We start from the raw sequence: 21,377 nt of genomic DNA on the forward strand, positions 1-21,377 counted from the left end.
CATTTTCCGACGACCACAAGCATTATTTTTATAAAAAAAAAACACAAGTTCATTTGAAAACCACTCGCGACGGATTGAATTAACAATTCTTTTGCCTTTGTCAATTCCTTTGTTTCTTTGCCTCTCTGCAAATCGGGTTCGACATGTCCTTCTCCCTTTAAATCTTGACTTGCTAATTAACAACAACAATTTTATATCAACCATCTTGTTATCTTTTCTTGGTCAGGTTTAAAATTGGGTTATCTAGCAGGTAATATCGAAGGATTGAGTAGCTAGTTCGGAGGGTATCGAACTATTGGAGATGGCGAAATTTCTATAGATTTTCGCATGCCTGTAAATTCCCATGGACTTGCAGGTTGTGTGTTTGAATCATGTAAATTTGGTTGCAAACAAGTTCATTTCAGAGTGTGTGTCTCATAAATTTGAGCTTGTCATCCTACCGGTATGTTATCATTTATCTATTTTTATTTACTTTCCTAATGTTGCAGTTCCTAGTTATTGAAAAGTCTTCCAATTATCGATTATGTTAGATAAAGGCTAAAAGTATTGTATAAAGATTAAAAAATAAGTAAAACCTATTTACTATACCAAAATCAGGACATAAGTAGCAGTGATGTCCACATATTTATATAAGTGGTGTTGCAAAATAGACTTCAACTTCCAAGTGGTGATAAGCATTTGAATCTTCCATAGTTCAATTTGGCACCAGTTGTAGAGTGTGTTGGGATTCAATCTAACAGTTGGAATTTTTGTTTGAATGCCCCCTTGTGCATATAGCCTTTGTAAATGGGGGAAATGGATTGAATGCAAGATTCAATCTTCCAGCATCCAACAATGAAGTTTTTCCTATCAAAAACACACATGCAAATTAAAATCTAAACTAAGAATACACATGCATGTCACACAATCTACTCCATTGCACTCCTTTAACCAAGATCTTATGTAGATAATATTGATCTTAGAAGCACACATAAGAAGATATGGTTTTTGGAGATTCAAGATGATTAATGCAAAGGAAGCTAAAGAAAATGAAATGCAAAGATGATTAAGAATGCAAACTGACATAAGTTCAACGCATAAAGATGAGATACTCAAATAAGAGAGGGAGCTTTGTTTAAATAGATTTTCTCCAGGCGAGTTCATGTTTTGGGATGAATATGGGATAATGCAAGATGAGTGGTAAATGGGAAATGATAAATGGTAGGAGGGAATATTAAAGGGTTTTATTAAATAAACAGAGAAATGTATATAAGGTGAATGCATGAAGATGTATACATGAATATGATATAATGTTTTATTTAATAAATTTAATAGATAAATAATGAGATATTAATAATAATATAATAAAAGATGAAAATTATGAATAATGAATTATGGAGAAATAATAGTGTAATAATAAGGACTCACTTGATGTTCGGAGAAATTTGAAATTAAATGAGGACAAATTAATGGAAATTTTTATGTGTCTACATTTTGCCCCTCTTTGAGACAATGCAACCTGTCTCTTTGTTTCAAAGAAAATGATCAACTGATATATGCCCCAGAGGTGTCCTGGTAAGGATGATGATGATTGATTGGCTATGCCCCCTCGAGAGATTGATCGAACAGATTGATGGAGATTGGTCTCTCGATAGATTGCGGGAGAGAAGATTGGATGACTGATATTGTACAAGTGATTAGGTTGAGATGTACATTTGATGGAAATGCAAAGTTGATGAGGTGTAACTGAACAATTGATGGAAATGAATAGTATAGCCAGGTTGATAAGCTGATTAAACTGACAGGGATTGATGTGAGCGCAAGATAAGGTGAGCTAATGATTTATTGATTGATCTATGGCATTGAGATTGCAAGAAGCAAGGTGGTTGATAAAGAGATTAAAGATTCAAAGATATTGCATCAGTTAGATACAGTGTTTGATCGACCGCACTGGAATAAGAAGAATGAAGAAGACGATGAAAGAAATTATGAAAAAGATAGATGAGAAGGAGGATGAGAAGAGAAAAGTGATGATTATGAAGAATGATGAGAAAGAGGATATGAAAGCGATTAGAATTCTTGTACTTTTTAAGTGCTTGTATCATCATCGAGCTTATTATAGAAAAAAGGCAAAAATCATTTGGACATGAATTAGACCCAAATGAATCAATCGCACCAATTGCGAGAAGTAAAATATATCAGACAGTAAAGGAATGCCTTAGTATGTATCAGACCAATATGTCCTCGATGATCTTAAGTGATCATGTCCTAGGACGTGTCATCATATTCCTAAGGAACATCCCGCAAGCTACAAACAAGTGAACATGCCCCATCGTCACCTTTCTAGTCAATGACATCCTGGAGATTAAATCTCTAGTCAGATACATCCTAGAAAAGCTAAAAGACATGTCACCAAAAAAGAAAATTAGAAACAATCAAGAGAAAATAAGCAAACAAGAAAACAAGCAAACAATATGTTTCATGCCGAATGATTTTTTTGTTCATAGTTAATGTGTTTGGTTTTAATAAGTCGATCAGATGTTTTTATGTTTGCTCAATCATTATCTCGTCATGTCATGAATTCGTTGAAGTGCAAAGCTACATGCTTGTCTTAAGTGTTTGTGTCTTCGCAATGTTTATTACATGTTTTTGGATGTTTATGATTTTTAGGCTTTTTTATGAATGTTTTAATTTTTAGGGGTTTTTCAAGATATTTTATGATTTTTATGGTTTTTTCATGACATTTTATGATTTTTATGATTTTTTAGGAAATTTTATCATTTTTTAGATTTTTTCAAGACATTTTATGGTTTTTAAGATTTTTTCAGGTCATTGTATGATTTTTAAGATTTTTTTAGGACATTTTATGATTTTTAAGATTTTTTCAAGACATTTTATGATTTTTAAGATTTTTTTTTCAGTACATTTTATGATTTTTAAGATTTTTTTTTCAAACATTTTATTATTTTTATGATTTTTTGAATATTTGTCCCTAGTGTCTAGCAAGGCAAAAGGGATTTTGAGTGGATGAAGGAATGAATAGGACATGAATGGATAAGTGAATGATGGAGAAATCTTATGTGATTGTCAAGGACTATCTCAAAATAGGGTAACATGTTAATCCAAGCTCAAGGACTGGATATAGCAATATAAAGCAAGGGTATGGTGTAACTAATGACATACGGTCCAAAGAAATAACCATGTCAAGAGGTTTGTTACATTTAATGTCCTTAGTTTGGATCGAGATCAAGGGATAGATTTGGCTAGGAGGCAAATATGATAAGCAAGATCAAAAGGGGGTAATGATGGATGGAAGCAAGCCATGGACAAAATAATGGATAGGAGCTTAAGGGTGTGGATCAAGTGCAATAGATATGACACACCTAATCCTGTAAAGATCCTTAACCTTGTCAAGATCAAAGGCAAAAAAAGGGATATGGATGGATATAGAGTGAATGAGGGATAATGGAGGATGAGGGATAATAGATGGATGCACACGAATGGAACTTTCTCCCAGTGAATAGTGCAAGAGGACAATGAATTATGCATGACGCCTATTTGCCAGGTTTTCATCATGGTACTTGCCCAAGGTGCCACAAGAAGTGGTTTTCGCACACGGATGGAATTATTTCTCTTTACTTTTTCTGATTTTTTTTTTTTTACTTTTTTTTTCTTTTTTTTCTTTTTCTTTTTTTTTTTTCTTTTTTGAACTTTTGGAAGATGATCAAGGAGAGGGCATGCTATGATAGGAGATGATGAAATCCAAGCAGAATACCAACTCAAAGACACTAATAGGTTCCCTAACTCAAGGAAGGTGCATCTCAAGTGATAAGGGTGATTAATAATCGAAATTTGATGTCAGGCCTAAGACGAGAAATCCTAAGTACAAGCAATGTTTTTTTTTTGGGGGGGGGGTGTTTGGATTTTTTTTTTTTTTGATTTTGGTATGCAAATAATAATGAAATCTTAGGACCAATTAGGAAATGACCTAAGGCACCTATGCAAGGTCTAAGGTTATGCCCTAAAGGAAAGATGGAAGGCTATGCAAACATCATGGGTATTCTGCAAGGGTATAACCTAATGGTGGTATGAAAAGGTTTGATCTAAGGGAATTATGCAAAGGTTTGATCTAGGGGGATATGCAAAGACTAGGTATGATTAAATAAGATATGCAAGGATGAAAGGTGAAACTAGGTGAAGACTATGCAAGGACCTAAAAGGGTATGGGAAACTAGAATGATATGACTATGTGAGGAACTAAAAGATCAGAACTTCAAAAGTGATGTCTCAAGAGATTTGAAATGGTTGTTTTGAGAACACAAGTTCAATGTTTCAAGGACAATGTTGTTTCACAATGTTTTTGTTTAACAATGTGGATGGATACTTGAAAGCTTACACCAAGGTTTTTGTAAAGTGTTTCAATTTCAAGTGTGGTGTTGATTGTGAAATTTTCTTGTTTGTTTTGCACACACTCATAAAACATAACAGACAAAATGTTCATTTGATTTTGCAATAAAAACACATTCAAGCACAATCCTAAGGCTGGCCAGAACAATAGTTGTTGAATCTCACTTGGGGGGTTATCTCGAGCTACGCAATTTATAGTGGATACTTAGATGCTTGACCCCACTGGCTCCACCCTCGGCATTCACTTCTCTGGGAGAGCCAAGCATTAGTCCCCATGAAAACTCCTCGTGGTGAACTTTGTATCTCTACTAAGAACCATAAGAATGTGAGCTGCTCCAGAGGTCTGACCTCTTGCATCAACAACTAGAAGGTTTTTGGCTTCTAGCACAAAAGGTGTCTCGTAAGGGAATCCATTTGAGTGGCCATACATACAGCGGTGTACGCTCCATTAAGGAAGGCTCCCAACCTATAGAAGTTGTGCTCTATAGGGTTAAGGGGGAGACATGTCGTCGGTATGAACTAATTAGCACTTGTTTCTTGCAACTTTCGTCACAAACACATTTATTTATAGTGGTTTGGAAGAGCCTTGTTTTAGCCCGTTACCACTTGGGTCATTCCCTCTCACTGAGCCTTAAGGGCTTCTCGGGAGGCAGGGCCTCTAAAAGGTAAAACAAAAAGAACCTATTGCGCAAGACACAAAAGACACTAGTTAATTTTAAAGCACCAATTGAAGTGTGATCTAATCTAAAAATTAGACAATCAATTTTAAATCAAAAATTCTTCGATATGCATCCTACATCAAATGACATTAGTAGTTTCTAGAGATTATCTTCAACACATGAGATTGGATGTCATAAGAGTGAACCTGCACAAGCAAACAAAGTAGCAAAGATTAGTTCACAAAAAGAAATCAAAACACACTGAAATAAAATAAGCATTAGTCTAATTAACAATAATTAAAAAAAATTAATGTACTTAACAAAATTAAAAATCCAATCTAACAAATTAAAAATCTAATTTTAATCTAAAATCAAAATCTAAACTAAATTAAAATTAAAAATCTAATCTAATAACAAAATTTAAATTTAAATTAATCTAATTAAATTAAAAAATCTAAAAATAATTAACCAAAAAAAATAAAATCTAAAGTAATTATCCAATTAAAAGTCTATACTAAAAAAAAAAAATTAAACTAATTTACAATTAAAAAGAAAAAGGAAAAAAAAATCAAACTAAAGAAAAAAACTTAAACTTAAAAAAAAACTATTAAAAACTAAAAAAAAAACAAACAAAAAAAAAAAAACTAAACTAAACTAAAAAAGAAACATCTAAAAACTAGTACTAATAAAAAACTAAATTAAAAAAAAACGTCATTTTAAATCAAAACGAAATTACATACTTTAAAATCAAAACTAAAACTAAAATGAAATACATGAAAACTTAACAAATGCAAGACAACACTCAATACAAGCAATGATAATAATGCAGGCAATGCTTAATAGTCAAGGTAATGATAATTTTGCATTTTGCAGCCAATGATAATTTTTCTTAATAGTCCAGACAATGATAATTTTGTAGGCAATGATAATTTTGCAAGCAATGATAATTTTTGTTAATAATTCAGTCAATAATAATTTTGCAGCCAATGATAATTTTGCTTAATAGTCCAGGCAATGATAATTTTGCAGTCAAAGATTACAGGATATGCACAAAATGACTTTAATAGTAAAAGTGATGTGAATGAAAAGCATTTCCAAAACAAATATGTTCGATAAATTGCGTGAAAGAAATCAGATTTCAAAGACTGCAAAGAATGCAGGATACACCCAAAATAAATTTTGATAAAAATGATTTTAAAATCTATAAGAAAACCTGCAACAAAATAGTCTATAATAATCAAGGCATGTGAACAGTTTTGAAATATGCTTCAATGAAATGAACCCACATAGCTGCAAGGATAAACAAGGCACATGAAGCACAGGTAAGGCATAATAAACTATTTTTTATTTTTTTTTGTTTTTTGGCAGATTACGTGAACAAAATGGATCCTGTAAAAGGACTTTAAATTTTTTTAAGCAAATGCAACCAACATGAACAACTTTTTAAACAAGAGCATTTTTAGATGTTGAAGAAAATGTATAAACTGGGCGTGCCAATTGTAGATGGAAGAAATGGATTGAATACAAGATTCAATCTTCCAGCATCCAACACTAAAGTTTTTCCTGTCAAAAAAACACATGCAAATTAAAATTTAAACTAAGCACACACATGCATGTCACACAATCTACTCCATTGCACTCCTTAAACCAAGATCTTTTGTAGATAATATTGCTATCAGAAGCACACACAAGAAGCTATGGTTTTTGGAGATTCAAGATGATTAATACAAAAAAGCTAAAGAAAATGAAATGCAAAGATGATGAAGAATGCAAACTGACATAAGTTTGACTCATAAAGATGAGATACTCAAATAAGAGAGGGAGCTTAACTCCGGGCGAGTTCATGTTTTGGGATGAATATGGGATAATGCAAGATGAGTGGTATAGGGAAGATGAGTGGTAAATGGGAAATGGTAAATGGTAGGAGGGAATATTAAAGGGTTTTATTAAATAAATAGAGAAATGTATATAAGGTGAATGTATGCAGGTGTATACATGAATATGATATAATGTATTATTTAATAAATTTAATAGATAAATGATGAGATATTAATAATAATATAATAAAAGATGAAAATTATGAATAATGAATTATGGAGAAATAATAGTGTAATAATAAGGACTCACCCAATGTTCGGAGAAATTTGAAATTAAATGAGGACAAATTAATGAAAATTTGTATGTGTCTACAACCTTATTTTGCCCATCATATATAACATATTTGAGAAATCTTTAAATGGATCTCCCTCAGTCAAATTTTTCTAGGTGTCATTCCTCTTCATTCCACCTACCAGTATCATATGTTGAAAGTTACAAAAGTCCAAAAAATTTCTCTGTCCAGAAAGGTGTTGGTCATTTTTCTCACTTTTTGTGGAGTTGCAAAATTTTTGTTGACTACTAGACTTATTCTAATTGTCTAATATCTAGTTCCATCTGTCAGACCCATGTGGAAGCTCTACTAAGTTTATTGGGTTTTTCTTCTCTTCATCTATTTTTATTTCCTCATTTTGTGGGTTTTTAATGAACGGGTGGACTTTTATCTCTTTGTCCAAATATTCCATTCTCTTTTGCCTCTAAAAACCTATTGAGGTTGTACAATGAAGAGTTATCTTTAATTCAAGATAGGTTTGAAGGTCAGCCATGAATTATAAAAATAATTTCAAATTGAATACATATGCTGATCAAAACCCTTGTTGAAAGGGTTGCAACAAAAGAATTGATTATAACTCTTAATGTAATTGCTTAAGTTTCTTCATATTTTGGGTTCTAATAGTCGATTTAATTCTCTTTCATATGTAGTTGGTTTCATGTTTATTGGTTGTATAAATTATAAGAAATTTTATGCCCTAGCAGGCTAAATATGAAATGAGCCTAAATGCCATTGACTCAAAACCACATTATGAATGATAAAACCTTAAAATTCTCAAATTAAAACCTTAATACATTATGAATGACTTGATTGACTTCTTTGTAAATTCATCATTCCTAAGTTGATTCTATTAGATGACACAATAAAAAGGTTTCTCTTTTTTAAAAACTCAAATATTTTTCATCAACTTGCCAAAATCAAGCTTCTTTTTTAGCCAAGAAAACTATCTAAATAAAATAGTCTTCATAATTGAAGAGAATCTAAGTTTAGGTAACATTTCAACTTCTATATAACTAGTTCTAAGAAGACTTGCGTACTTGTGATATCTTTTTGTGTAGTTTGTGAAGGTTATGCACCGAAGTTTCGATAGCCCGATTTTTTTACGTGCAAAGAAAGACCATGTTAGAAAATATTAGTGAAGAACAAAATAAGGAGACAATTGCTAGATTGTGGTCTAACTTAAAAAGAAAAGGTGATGGAAAAGGTTCTTGTCCCTGCAAAATTTGTAAGGGCTTAAAGACTAGAAGACTTCTAATCAAAATAGCTAAGAAACATTGTAGGCATCATGGTCACATTGAAGGGGGACATGATTATCATCCATTGGTAAGTAGTTAATTATATCATTTTAACAATTTATATACATAAGAAATCACTTCATGATGATATCATGATCATGGTTTATTTATGTTGATCATTTTTATATAGGTCGATCTCCCTAGGGCACATGATATAGACCAACACAGCCCAAAGAATATGTTTTTCAAAGTGGAGGAACATGGAGGCGTGAATATCAAAGTTGAAGATAATGATCCCATGGCAGATGACGATCATGCGCCAGAAAACACAATTGAAGATGATGGTACAAATATATTGATCCATGACACATTTAGTACTAACACAGCCGATCATGATGATCAAGATGACTTTGATGTTGTTCATGATTTACCTATACTTGAGAAGGCATACGATCCCCTTTATGAAGGCTCCCAAACAACTCTTCTCTGCATTGTATAGTTGTTGGTGAGCTTCAAGGTTATGAATGGTTTATCCAACATAACAATCTCACGTATGTTAAGGTATGTCATATATTTCATTATAGTTAATAAAGGGTGAATCATGTACCATTAATATTCTTTATGTTAACAAATTAATATTTTGTAGATTGATAGGTGAGTTTTTGTTACCACCATCAAATATTCTACCTCGCTCATATCGATAATTATCTTCAATTCTAAAAGATATTGGAATGGAGTATCAAGCAATAGATGCTTGTCCCAATGATCATATTATATATCATAAACAACATGAATTTGTAATAGAATGCCATGAATGTCATATCGGTAGATATCAAACATATCAAATAACAAAAAAGGTGCCTCACAAGGTTCTTCGTTATATTCCCATTATTCCACGTATGCAACGATTATTCAGGTGCACTAGATTGGCACAATTTATGGATTACCATTGACACAATAGAAGTCAAGATGACATTATTCAAATGCTTGTGGATGGATCATCATTTATGGACATAGAGGAAAAGTGGTCACGCTTTACAGAAGAACCTTGTAATCTTAGGATTTCATTGGCAACAGACGGTGTCAATCCATTTGGAGAGATGAGATTTGTTTACTCGGTGTGGCCAGTTTTTGTTATCAACAATAACATTCCTCCATGGATGTCAATAAAGAGGGAGAACATAATGTTGGTGATGATTGTTCAAGGTATTTTATCATTTAATAGTCATCTACATTTAATTATAAATATTGTAGTAAAATGGTCATAATAATTATGTAATGTTTTTGTTCATTCAACTAGGTAAGTACCAAGTTAAATATATGAATGTATATATTGAGCCTATTATCGATGAGTTGCTGGAGTTATGGAATGGTGTCACTATGTATGACATCTCTAGACCAATAGGACAAAGACAATTTCAATTCCATGCAATTCTTGTATGGACAATACATGATGCCCCAGGACTCACACATTTTTGTCATATGTTACAGTGTTCAAGTTGCGCATTATTATTATTATTATATATTATTATATTTATAAAAATTAACATATTTTAATTCAGTTATACATTATCTTGTAGGTCTTCAAACAAAGGGAAAATTTACATGTCCAGTTTGTGGTCCAAAGATGAAATCCCGTCATTCAAAAAGTTTAGCAAAGTAGGTGTTTGATGAGTATAGGCACTTCCTCCACGGATTTCATAAGTATTGAAATACTGAAAAACAACTTTTCAATGGGAAAGAAGAGACTACATCAAAGCCACGAAGAATGACACCTTGCCTATGGAAGTTGGAATATAATAGAATTAATTCCGAGACATTTTAGTACGTTGCCCTACTACGAGGAGCTACAAATTGTGCATTTGTTTGATACTATGCATATGGGAAAGAATATAACAGAGACATTAGGGAAAATATTGGAGGTAAGGCGTGACAAAGAAAAAATTGTCAAAATTTGTAGTGACATTCAAGAATCCAATCATGCAATGAAAAATGTCATTCAATCAAATCGCAATGGAGACCAGGTTAATATAAGTGCCCTTCCTTGGTTATTAATGGACTAGCAAAGCAATTCTATAAAAGAAGTCATACAAAAAATTCAATTTCCCACTGGATTTGTTATGGACATAAACAATATCATATCAAAGAAAAGTGAATTTGGGTCAGAGATGAAAACACATGATTGGCATACCTTCATTAAGGTAATTCATGTTCTTGAGTATTTACTAAATATTTATATACTACGCATGTACTTTTCATTGTATTATGTTAGAAAACAATGAAAAGATCATTTGATAATTGTTGCAGTATGTTCTACCTCTATCTCTTCCAGACAACTTTGACAATAATGACAAGCAAGTCATATATAATCTTGGAAAATACAGGAGGTAAGTAGTGATCTTTGTTCAATTTGTTGTATAGATAATATATTTGCGATTTGTTTTACTTGTTATGTAATATATTGTATATTATTTTGTAAAGTCTCATTTATAGATTTTTGCATCTTGAATCTCTTCAAGGTGATTGTCATCTAAAGAAATCCATAACGAAGATATAAATATTGAAAGAGAAGAATTCCTCATTTAATGTGTGAAATGCAAAAGTCTCTACCTTCAACTTTTTTCAATGCACAAGAATACTACCTCATACACCAAGTTGAGGAGATTGAATTGCATGGACCTGTACACACTAGGTGGATGGTTGAGAGGCACTTGAAATTTTTTAAGGCTTTGGTTCAAAAAAGAGCACATCTTGAGGGTTCTATGGTGGAGGGATATATGGTATACCAGACTATGGTGTACATTGTTGAATATCTTCCTAACTTTGCAGTAGACATCCACGTAGATCGCATTTGGGATCCCAGCCCCATTAAAAAATTGAAAGAGGAATACTTGATGGGGAAAGGTAGATTGAGAAAAGTGAGAGGTAATTATAAGATGTTATTGTAGTTAATTAATTCTTAATCTTCCAAATAAATTGGTTGTAAGTCAGCTATTAATTATTTGTACAGTTGGTCAGGAGTGGGATGTGCCACATTTGTATATTGCAAACAATCTTGATTGGATGATGGTATGGATTGAACGATGTCAACATTATGGTTGCACATTAACATGGGAAGGTGTGGCTTCATTGGTTAAAAAAACTCATCGTAATGGAGATTCCAATGTTACGCAAAGGGAAATTGATTTAGCATATAGTTTAAGAGATGAACAGGTACGTATAATTTTATTAATCACCCGTATGTTAATCAAATCACGATGCAATAATTTTAACATGTTAGACATATTGCAGGTCAAACACCACAAGGCTATGTGCTGCAATTGTCATAAATTTTGCATCAAAAGTTGGATGACACGAAGAAAACTTGTGATTCTGGGATAACTGTAGTCTTTGAGGTGACCAATATTTCATCTAGAAATGACATACATCCTCAAGAGTCTCAAAATCCATACTATGGAATTTTGGATGATATATTTGAGTGTGAATTTAATTCCTTCAAATTAGTTATGTTTGTTGTCAAATAGTATAGGCTATGACTGAATAAAAATGATCCTGATAGAACTATTATTGAACATGATAATGGATTTACAATGGTTAATACAAGGTCATTTGAGCTAGTTGGGGATGAGCCCTATGTTCTTCCAAGCCAATGTGCATAGGTATTTTAGTCAGAGGTTCCACATAAACCGGGTTGGTCATTTGTTGTTAGACATGATCCAAGAAAAAGGTTGATAAATTATAATGAGATGGAAGAAGAAGATACCAAAGAAGTAGATGATGATGATGATGATGATGATGATGCTCCTTTTGAAGTTTTCTCATTTAACTTCACACCCAATCTGTTCTTGATCCTATTATGAGACACAACATTGTCCATATTCTTTTGGAAAATAATCGAGAACTGCGCTTCTTATTCTAATCAGATCTGCACTTCTCATTTAAATCAGATTTGCACTCCACATTCTCAAATTCTCCCCCCTCTAAAATGAGCTTCTCTTCTCCCTTTTATATCTCATTGATGAGGGAGTCACATCTTTTCCTTCCATGTCTTTTGATGATTTATTAACTTAATTAAATATAATTAATTATTTTAATTATATTCTTTAATATTCTAATTGAATTTTCTTTTTTTTTAATTCTTTTGTATTTTAATTTACTATTATTAAATTATATTTTAAAGTAGGGACATTACAAAGACCAATAAGACAGTGTGAAGTTTGACAACATGAGATAGAACATTGAAGCAATCTAAATAAATAGATTTCATGGACTATATTTTGTATGGACTATACTAGTTTATCACTTGCACTACCCTCTTGTCACAAATTTCTATACCTTTGTCCTGCATCAAAACCTACCTTCCTTATTCTCCTTCATATTTTTGTATCATTAAGATTAGCATTGAAAAATTAATAAAGGTTCATATTTCTTTACAACTCTTAATAAAGGTTCATGCTTGTTTACAATTCTTGCAGTTTTCATATATTTGATGTATTATTCTTCAGGTGTTGCCAATGTTCCTATGGAAATGCCACCTCATTCGATGTTATCCCCATCTGTATTGCTGACTGCAATGTCGATAATAGGCAGCATGTAGACATCCTCTACTGCTCGTCATGTTGACCCGCCCACTATTGGTAGATCCCTCTTTTGCTCTCTCTTTTATTATTTGTTTATTTCCATTGAAGTGTTCTTTCTTGGGGGCATTTCATTGTGGATTTATTTTCTGCAGTAGGAGATGCACATGAGGATGCGCCAGAGGTGAATACTAGTGATAACATACCATCATTTCCTAGATCATCTCATATTGCTAGTATGGGAACGTTACAGGCCACATTGGTGGTGAGCGATGAAGAATTGATTCCCTTGAAGATACAGAAGATTCCAGGTACTTTAAAGTTATTATTATATATAGTGTAATTGTAATTTATTTACTGATCACTCATTTTGGACTAATGATCCCATGATTTGTTTGCAGGAAATGATATTTTTTATAAAAAATCTTAATAACATTGCATTGTAGATGTTTGGGCCCCACCATACGTAAAAGGTGGAACATCGTATGTGAACTAACCCTAATCCACTATTTTTATTTCACATCATTTCTAGAATAGTTTTCCTTTGATCCATTTCTTGAACTATATTAAAGGTAGCTTCAATTCATTTATGAATCTAATAGGTTTGTTTTTTCTTAAAAGGTGGAATGACCAAGAAAACATGTTAAAAGATGAACTCACAAACTCACAAACCATATGGTTGAGTTGTTCGGAAATGACACATTCAACAAAACCAAGCTCCTTGAAAAAACTGGCACATATCTAAAATATGTGAGGGACCAGTATAGGACACATTTAGATAAGAACGTAAAGTACAAGCGTCCCCAAATGATTCTAGAGAAGGAGTGGAAGGACCTAATTTTGGATGTGAAGGAGAGAATTAAAAGGAAAAAAGGAAATACACCACCAAACGCCAGAAGAAGGTATGTGATACTATTAAGAATGTAATTATGTACTAAATACTCTTTATATTTATATAATCTAACATATTTCAAACTTTTTCATAAACTGAGTGACACATCAAAGGCAACCAAGGCAAGACAAGAAAAGCACGAGCAACACAGACTCAACTCTGGTGCTTATATGAAACATGTCGCACAAATTGTAAGTATCAGTAAATGAAATATCGCATCAAAATATTTATAAATTGCAAACATTTTTTTTTTATCAAACAATACAAGTAAAATTCACGATATTAAGAAAAAATGCAGGGCTCTGAATTCATTAGAGTGACCACACAAGATGACATGAGAATTTCCTACCAACAAGGCTATACAGTTGTGGCTAAACGGCTACGAGAATTGAGTGGACAAACACAAGATTCTGGTGCATCCTTCACACAGGTAAATAAGCTATATAAAAATAATTTTAAATTGAATACTTTGCCAATAATCTATTTGATGTTAAGTTCCAACATTAAGTGAATTTATTTGTTTTAATTAAGCAAGCAATTAGAACAATGCGCATGACATTGGAATGTAGCCTGATAATCATGGAACACAACCTCCACATGAAGGTCTGGATGTGCATCCCAGTAGTGGAGGTATTCATTTGCTATTTAATTTTTTTATGTAATTATTAAGACAAATAAACATCTTAAATTGTAATTGTTGTAGAAATTAATGTAACCTTTTTGTTAATATTTTAGAGCATGTAGTCAGTGGTGACCAAGTGGAGCTTGATTCGAGTAGACAACATTAGGAACGTGATGTTCCCCAGTCAGGTAAAGAGGACCACTATTATTCCTTTAAACAAATTTAATTGCAATTGGTGTATTGATTAATCTAACCTTTCGTATTTCAACTCCAGAGGATCTAGAGGGTGTTCATCATGTTGAGGTTGAGGCTAGACAAAATGATTTCGAAGATGATGTGGCCCCATCAAGTAAAGAGTGCCACAGTTATGTTCTTTAAATTAATGAAATACTCGTAATAAACATAAAAAATGATTTGAATTCAACCCATTTCTTTGTTATTCTAGAGGACCCCCCTTTGCATCGGTGTCCTCATCCTCAGAAGAGGACTAGGCAAACATCGAGATCACGAGCAGAGGGGGGAAATGATGAAGAAAACGATGCTCCATTTAGTCTTTACATAGCTTCAATAAAAAAAAAATGATTGTAATCTACATTATTTGATAATGACTGATTTTTATGTGTTAATGAATGTAATTATGTGCTAATGAATGTTCATGAATGGTATGTGTTAATAAATATTGATGAATGTTGTGTGTTAATGAGTGTTAATGAATGTTATGTGCTATTGAACGTTATGTGATAATAAATGAATGTTATATTTTATTAATGGATGAAATAATGAATGAATGTTAGATGTTAACGGGGAATTTAGAGTGATGTTAGGGGGGGAGGGGCCAAATGAGCTTCCACCTTCACATGGTTGGCCCTGTTAAGTAGAGAATATTAAACTATTCTCAAAACCAAGCGAAGATCAATAAGATAACACACTTTTCAATATTTCATTATGTTTAACAGTTAATCTTATTGAATAATGTATATTGAATCTTAATTGCAGGGTCCAATAGAGCCAACACGAACAACAACACAAGTAAGTGGTTTGTTTTTTAAGTTTTTTTGGATTTTTTTCAACATAAGTTGTTTTTAATGTGTTAAGGGTTGCAGAGCTAGCTAATGTGTATCATGAACTAGTTAAGTATTTGTTGATGGTAAGGAAAAATATTAAAGAGCCAAAGGTTGATAGTGAGCTTATTTATGCATATGCTAAGATTTTTTGAGTTTTTTTTCTTTTTTTCAACAGAAGTTGTTTTTTATGTGTGTTCTTTTTTTCTTTTCTATAAATAAGTATTGTGATATTAAGATTAAATATTTTGGATTTTGATTCTTTTAGTCAAAGGCACCTCTTTGTTTTCATGATAATCTGGGAAGGTTCATCTACAGTGTTATGTGTAACTATGAAGGTGAGAAATTGATTTTTTTTGTGTTCTAACATTTTTTTTTGTTCCAAGTGGATGACTTGGAAGAGGTCAATGATTACTATCAAAAGAGGGGTCACTTTGATGAACTCATATCGGTGTTTGTGATGAGCAGCAGCACTAGAAGGAACTTGCATATTTATATATTCCAGATGATGAATATGATAATGTTGCCACTACTATCATGAACCATTCTTTAGAGGCATGGGATCATATGCAATTCAAAGATGTTGTAGTTAAAGTGGCCAATGTTGAATTGTACTATAAAGTTATCCACTTTTATTTGCAAGAATACCCAGATCTTATTAATGACCTCTTGAATGTCCTTGCCCTTAGAGTAGACCACACACGAGTGGTTGACATCATGCATAAGGTATGGCTCTCAACTCTTTTATTCTGTTAGTGTTTTTAGGGTTACCGAGATGTCTTTCACTTGGGTATTAAGTTTTTCTAGATGTTCTCTTTAGTAGCTATTTGGTTTGGAAAAATTTCATGAGTATCTTTTGTTTTATTGTATTTGTTTCAAAAAACCAGTGACCCTTCGAGGAGGCAAATGATTCTTGAATTTTGTCTGGTTATATTTATTGCTTGCTGAAAATTATGAAATGCTTACTTATAAATTTTTATGAAGTTGTGCCTGTATAAATTAAAAGTATGATTCCTTGATGAATATTGCTTCTGAAAATACCTAATTTAATTATATCAGATCAACAACAGACCGCTACCTTTATCCCTTACTGATTTCATACTATTTTAAATTGAAAGATCCTACGTATAACCATGGAGACAGTTTTAATAACTTCTTTTCGAAACAAGACCATCACATCACAAGCATCTATATGGATTGTAACTAAAATATAAAATGCAGTTAGTCTTATTAAATTTTAACTTTTCTCTAAAAGACCAATAAGACAATTTGAAACTTTCCAACCAACCTTTCAAATTGATGCTCAAACTGGAAATTAGTCTCAATCACAATAGCATAAGATAGCACATTGACGCAATCTAATAAAATAGATTTAGCACATGGAACAAATCAATCAATTGAAAAGCATGTACCATTCAGAATGAAGAACACTTGAAATTTATATTGAAAATAGATAATCAAACCAGTTGATTTCAATATGTATCATCCATCAACTTTGATATTTCCAGAAAATAAACTACATAAGTGTTGTATAAAATTGTCTTGATAAAATCATAAAAGAGGTATTTCCCCCACTTGTTCTAAAATATCCTCCATTTATAGATGAGGATTCAGTTTGAAAGTGAAAGGGCATACCCTTTCATTAAAACTAAAACTAACTAAAAACTAACTTCCTAAAAATTATCTTTACAATATGAACATATTATAAAAACATAGAAAAACATGACTATGGGCTCCAACTTAGACATCAAGTCTGGTCTCCCAACATCTTGTTGCACTTCTGGATATGCTCCAAGTACTTCTCTGACTTATATGTGTTTGTATCATGGATAATATCTCTGACAATGAGTTACAGTGTGACAAAGTTTTCCATCCGTTTCACAGTCTCTTTCAATTCAATCCCATCAATTTGGGCAATATCAAGGGTGGCATTGAGAAGACTACAACATTATGATATCCATACATATTTATCCTTTATCTCACCCTTATGATCAATTGAATCTGGGAAACCATGTTGAACAATTTGTTTGAATTTATCATATTTAAATTGTAATTGTTCATCAAATTTATTGTGTTTAACCAACAACCTCTTTATTTTTTCAATTTCTTTTGTTTCCACTTTGGCCATTGTTTTATCATGCAACCTTTTTCCCAATCTATTTGAAATTATGTTGTGTGAAACTACATTGTCCATGTTCTTTTGAAATACTGTCCAGAATTCTTTCAGAAAGCCTCGTAAAACCTCAAATCTTTTAGTTAGTAATACAGCAGCAGTATCTACCCTCACACTTTGCATTTGTTTTAATATCCTTTTTTTTTTTTTGTTGCAACTCCTCACATTTTTTCTTCCATTGAGCTCTATCTGAAGTAAGAACCATTGGCACCTGTTTCCCACTTCTCCTTAGCATTTCTTCATAAAACACCTTGTACGAATTCCTCTCCCTCACTACTCTGACCATATGTGCTTTATTGAAATTTGAAATATCCACTTCGATATCAGCAGAAACAATTGGATCAATTTCACCAACTTTTAGTTTTATCATATGGCTAGAGGCCTTGTCAACATCAATGATCTTTGGTCTCTTGTTGGGAGGGTACAGAGACCATAACAACAAAGCTTCCTCATCCTGATCAAATATTAAACCAATAAATACATCGTTTACACCTTGTATATCCAATTTGAATTCCTTGTTTCCTAAATGCAATAAATTGTCAAAGATAAAAGAAGCACTGAGGTCCCATCCAGGAAACAAAATCACCCCAGCCTCTATAAGAAGTTGCCTCCCCTTTTGAGGGGTCATTGTGGTTATCTTTGCATCAATTTCCTCTTTTAATTTCTTTAACAACTCACCCTGATTATCAGACGTTATGTTGGGAATAGAGTCCCTCAATTTCTTCCCTTTAAAATTGTACAAGAATGATTTAAGTTCTTTGGAATGAATAAAAACATCATCAGCAAAAAAAGAAAAAAACTCCTCTAATCGAGAGTCAGCATGAACTTCTAATGTTGTCTCTATTTGGACCTGCATGTTTGGCTCTTCTTCCTTCTCTGGCACTTGCCATCTAGAGACAACTGCACTCTCATCAGATTCACTTTCCATCTCCTCATGCTCAGTTTCAATTTATTCCTAGAGTCTCTATCTCTTTTCTGCTAGTTCATTATTCAGTTGATCAATTACCTCTTTGGCCTCTGCATCCTCCATGTTCCTGAAGATATCTTCAGCCTCAATACTGACATACAGATAACCTCCCAAGTTCTGTCTCTTCTTGCATGAGTGAATGTATCCTTCAGGATCATAATATTTCCTAGCATAATGCTCAAACAAATTGTATTCTTCTGTCAACTTCTTATCAATTATTTCATAGGCTTTGGTTGAGACTATGGTGAAATCACCAAAACTCAATGTCCCAAGTAGGAAGGCTTTCTTACGCATATTTGCAAAATGTTTAGCATTGGACACATTCAATTGCCTCACAATCTCTAGATAAGCTATTACGTCTGGTACTATTTTTGGCAGCATGTAGGGGCTCCCATCAAATCCATATACTCTAAAACATGTAAAATCCTTATTCGCAAACCAATCCCCCTAGTTATGATCAACAATGTGTCTTTCATCATAATCCCTGGGTCTTAGGAACCTCTTGATCTCGTCAGAGATAGGCCCTTCACATGAAATCCCATACATTTGGTACAATGGCATCACAATAAGTTCTTCAAACTTAATATAGTTGGACCTCATATATCGATAATTCCAAAGAGATCACCACAATTAGATGGGTTGTTCCTCACCTTCCCTGTTCTTGGTATTTAATTTTAGGCCCTCAAGCCAAAAACCCTTTACATATCCATAAAATAACACTAGATGCATCAATAGTGAATAAATTTTGAAATTGGGATGAGTATCATCCCTAAGGTTTAAAAAATATTTGTGCAACCTCTCCACTAGATATGTTGCATAGTCAAAAGGCCTAGGTTCATACATTTGTATATCAGAGGCTAACACCAGCAGCCCAGTGCTTGCTAGATCAAGAACCGCCACCCCTCCTACTTGCCCACACAACATATATATGTACTACAAGTAGTGTCTGAACAAACCAATGTTGAATGGTGGCCCGTCTTCCTCTACTAATTTTCTTGCATGTCTCCTGTGAATGGAAAATTTCTAGCCAGCATATGTAGTGTCCATTCTAATGTATTCTTCCTCCAACTCCCCAAAGGACAAGGGCTTATCAGGACTAGGGTCTAAATTGAAAACCTCATTTATGGTACCCACAGAAAATCTAATAAATGCATCCCCATTCGGGAGATAAATGCACCTCTTCACCAAATTATAATTCCTCACCAAAACCTCTAGCAATCTTATGTTTATAAAAATATCGAAGACTATTAGCTTACCTAAATTTGTCATCCAAGGATTACAGAGCGACATCTCCTTTCTCCTCCTTAAATAGTGGAACATAAACAGTTCATGTCCCCTTATCTTGGTCCAGACATCTCTAACCTCTCTATACTTGTATCCTAATTGGTCTCTCCCCGACAGGTCCTACTTTGACCTTCTGGATTTTAGGTTGGGTGCTTGAATTTGGTCTATCATGTCTTGCTTTAACCTCCTGATTGGAGGCACCTCTTCAATTTTTGCTTTCTTGGCCGCCCTCTTCTTTCATGTTGAACTCGAAGCTTCCATTTCTGCAATTACAATCCTTTGCTATGTTTTTCAAAGGTGCAATGTATTCTATCTGTGTATTTTTCTTTCACCAACACAATATTTAGACAAGGCAATTTCTAGTTTCATCGTATTCTTTTGCAATAATGAACTTCTCATAAAATTTGCCTCATGTGAATCATAGATGCATCTACTGCAAGTATTAAATAGAAGATTTTTAAAAAAATTGGTTTTGAATTCTAATATGACAACGGATCATCAGCATTAGTCTCCCCGAAGAATATTTCCCTTTTGGCACTCTTTGAAAAGCCCTTTATCTACTTTGACATCTTACTTTCTCTTATTGGGATACCCTAAGTCGATGACTACTTTTCCTCCTCATTGGTATATCTCAAGCCAATATTCTTATCAGGTGTCGGGTGAGCTCATTTAGCGTTATCGCGATAGGCATTGTTTCCCCGATGGGCTTCACCATCGGCATAGCTCTTCCTCATGCAACCAGCTTCATCGTCATGAGTATTCTTGATAGTGTCTTCACTTCGCTCAATCAGTCTGCTCCTTCATCGGGTATCAGGGTAATCCGAAATGAAATATATTGATAAGCAAAGTCTTCCCGATAGAGTATGTTCCATCGGTATATGTTTCACCGATGATTTCTTCGGGCATCGAGGTGGCTCAATGTAACACATATTGATCACTTTGGTTATACAGATAGACTCTTCTTTTTTCCACTCTTATCAGTATAAGTCTTACCAATAGCCTCATCAGCTATCGGCAAGACAATTCTCCAATGTTGTCCCTAGTGTTTACTATGTCGATGGGTCATATCAGTATAGTTTTTGCCGATGCATCAATTTTCCTCAACTTTGCTCCTTGATCAATATAACTTATATCGATGAGTACAATTTCATCTTGCTATGCTCTCTCATCAATATATGGTATCCGGATGCAAAATCGGTCTTTGTTATTTTAAGTGCCCTCATCAATATAACTTATACCAAAAATGTGCAATTTCAATCATTTTCAACTCCTTTAAGATACAAAAATCGATAATGGATTTAATACAATCTGAACAAAAACTTTGTTCAGCATGGGAGCTTTACCCTTTCTGATAATTACTTGTACACTTTGA

The sequence above is a fragment of the Cryptomeria japonica genome, chromosome 1, assembly GCF_030272615.1.
Source record: "Cryptomeria japonica chromosome 1, Sugi_1.0, whole genome shotgun sequence".
In the NCBI taxonomy this organism is placed as follows: domain Eukaryota; kingdom Viridiplantae; phylum Streptophyta; class Pinopsida; order Cupressales; family Cupressaceae; genus Cryptomeria; species Cryptomeria japonica.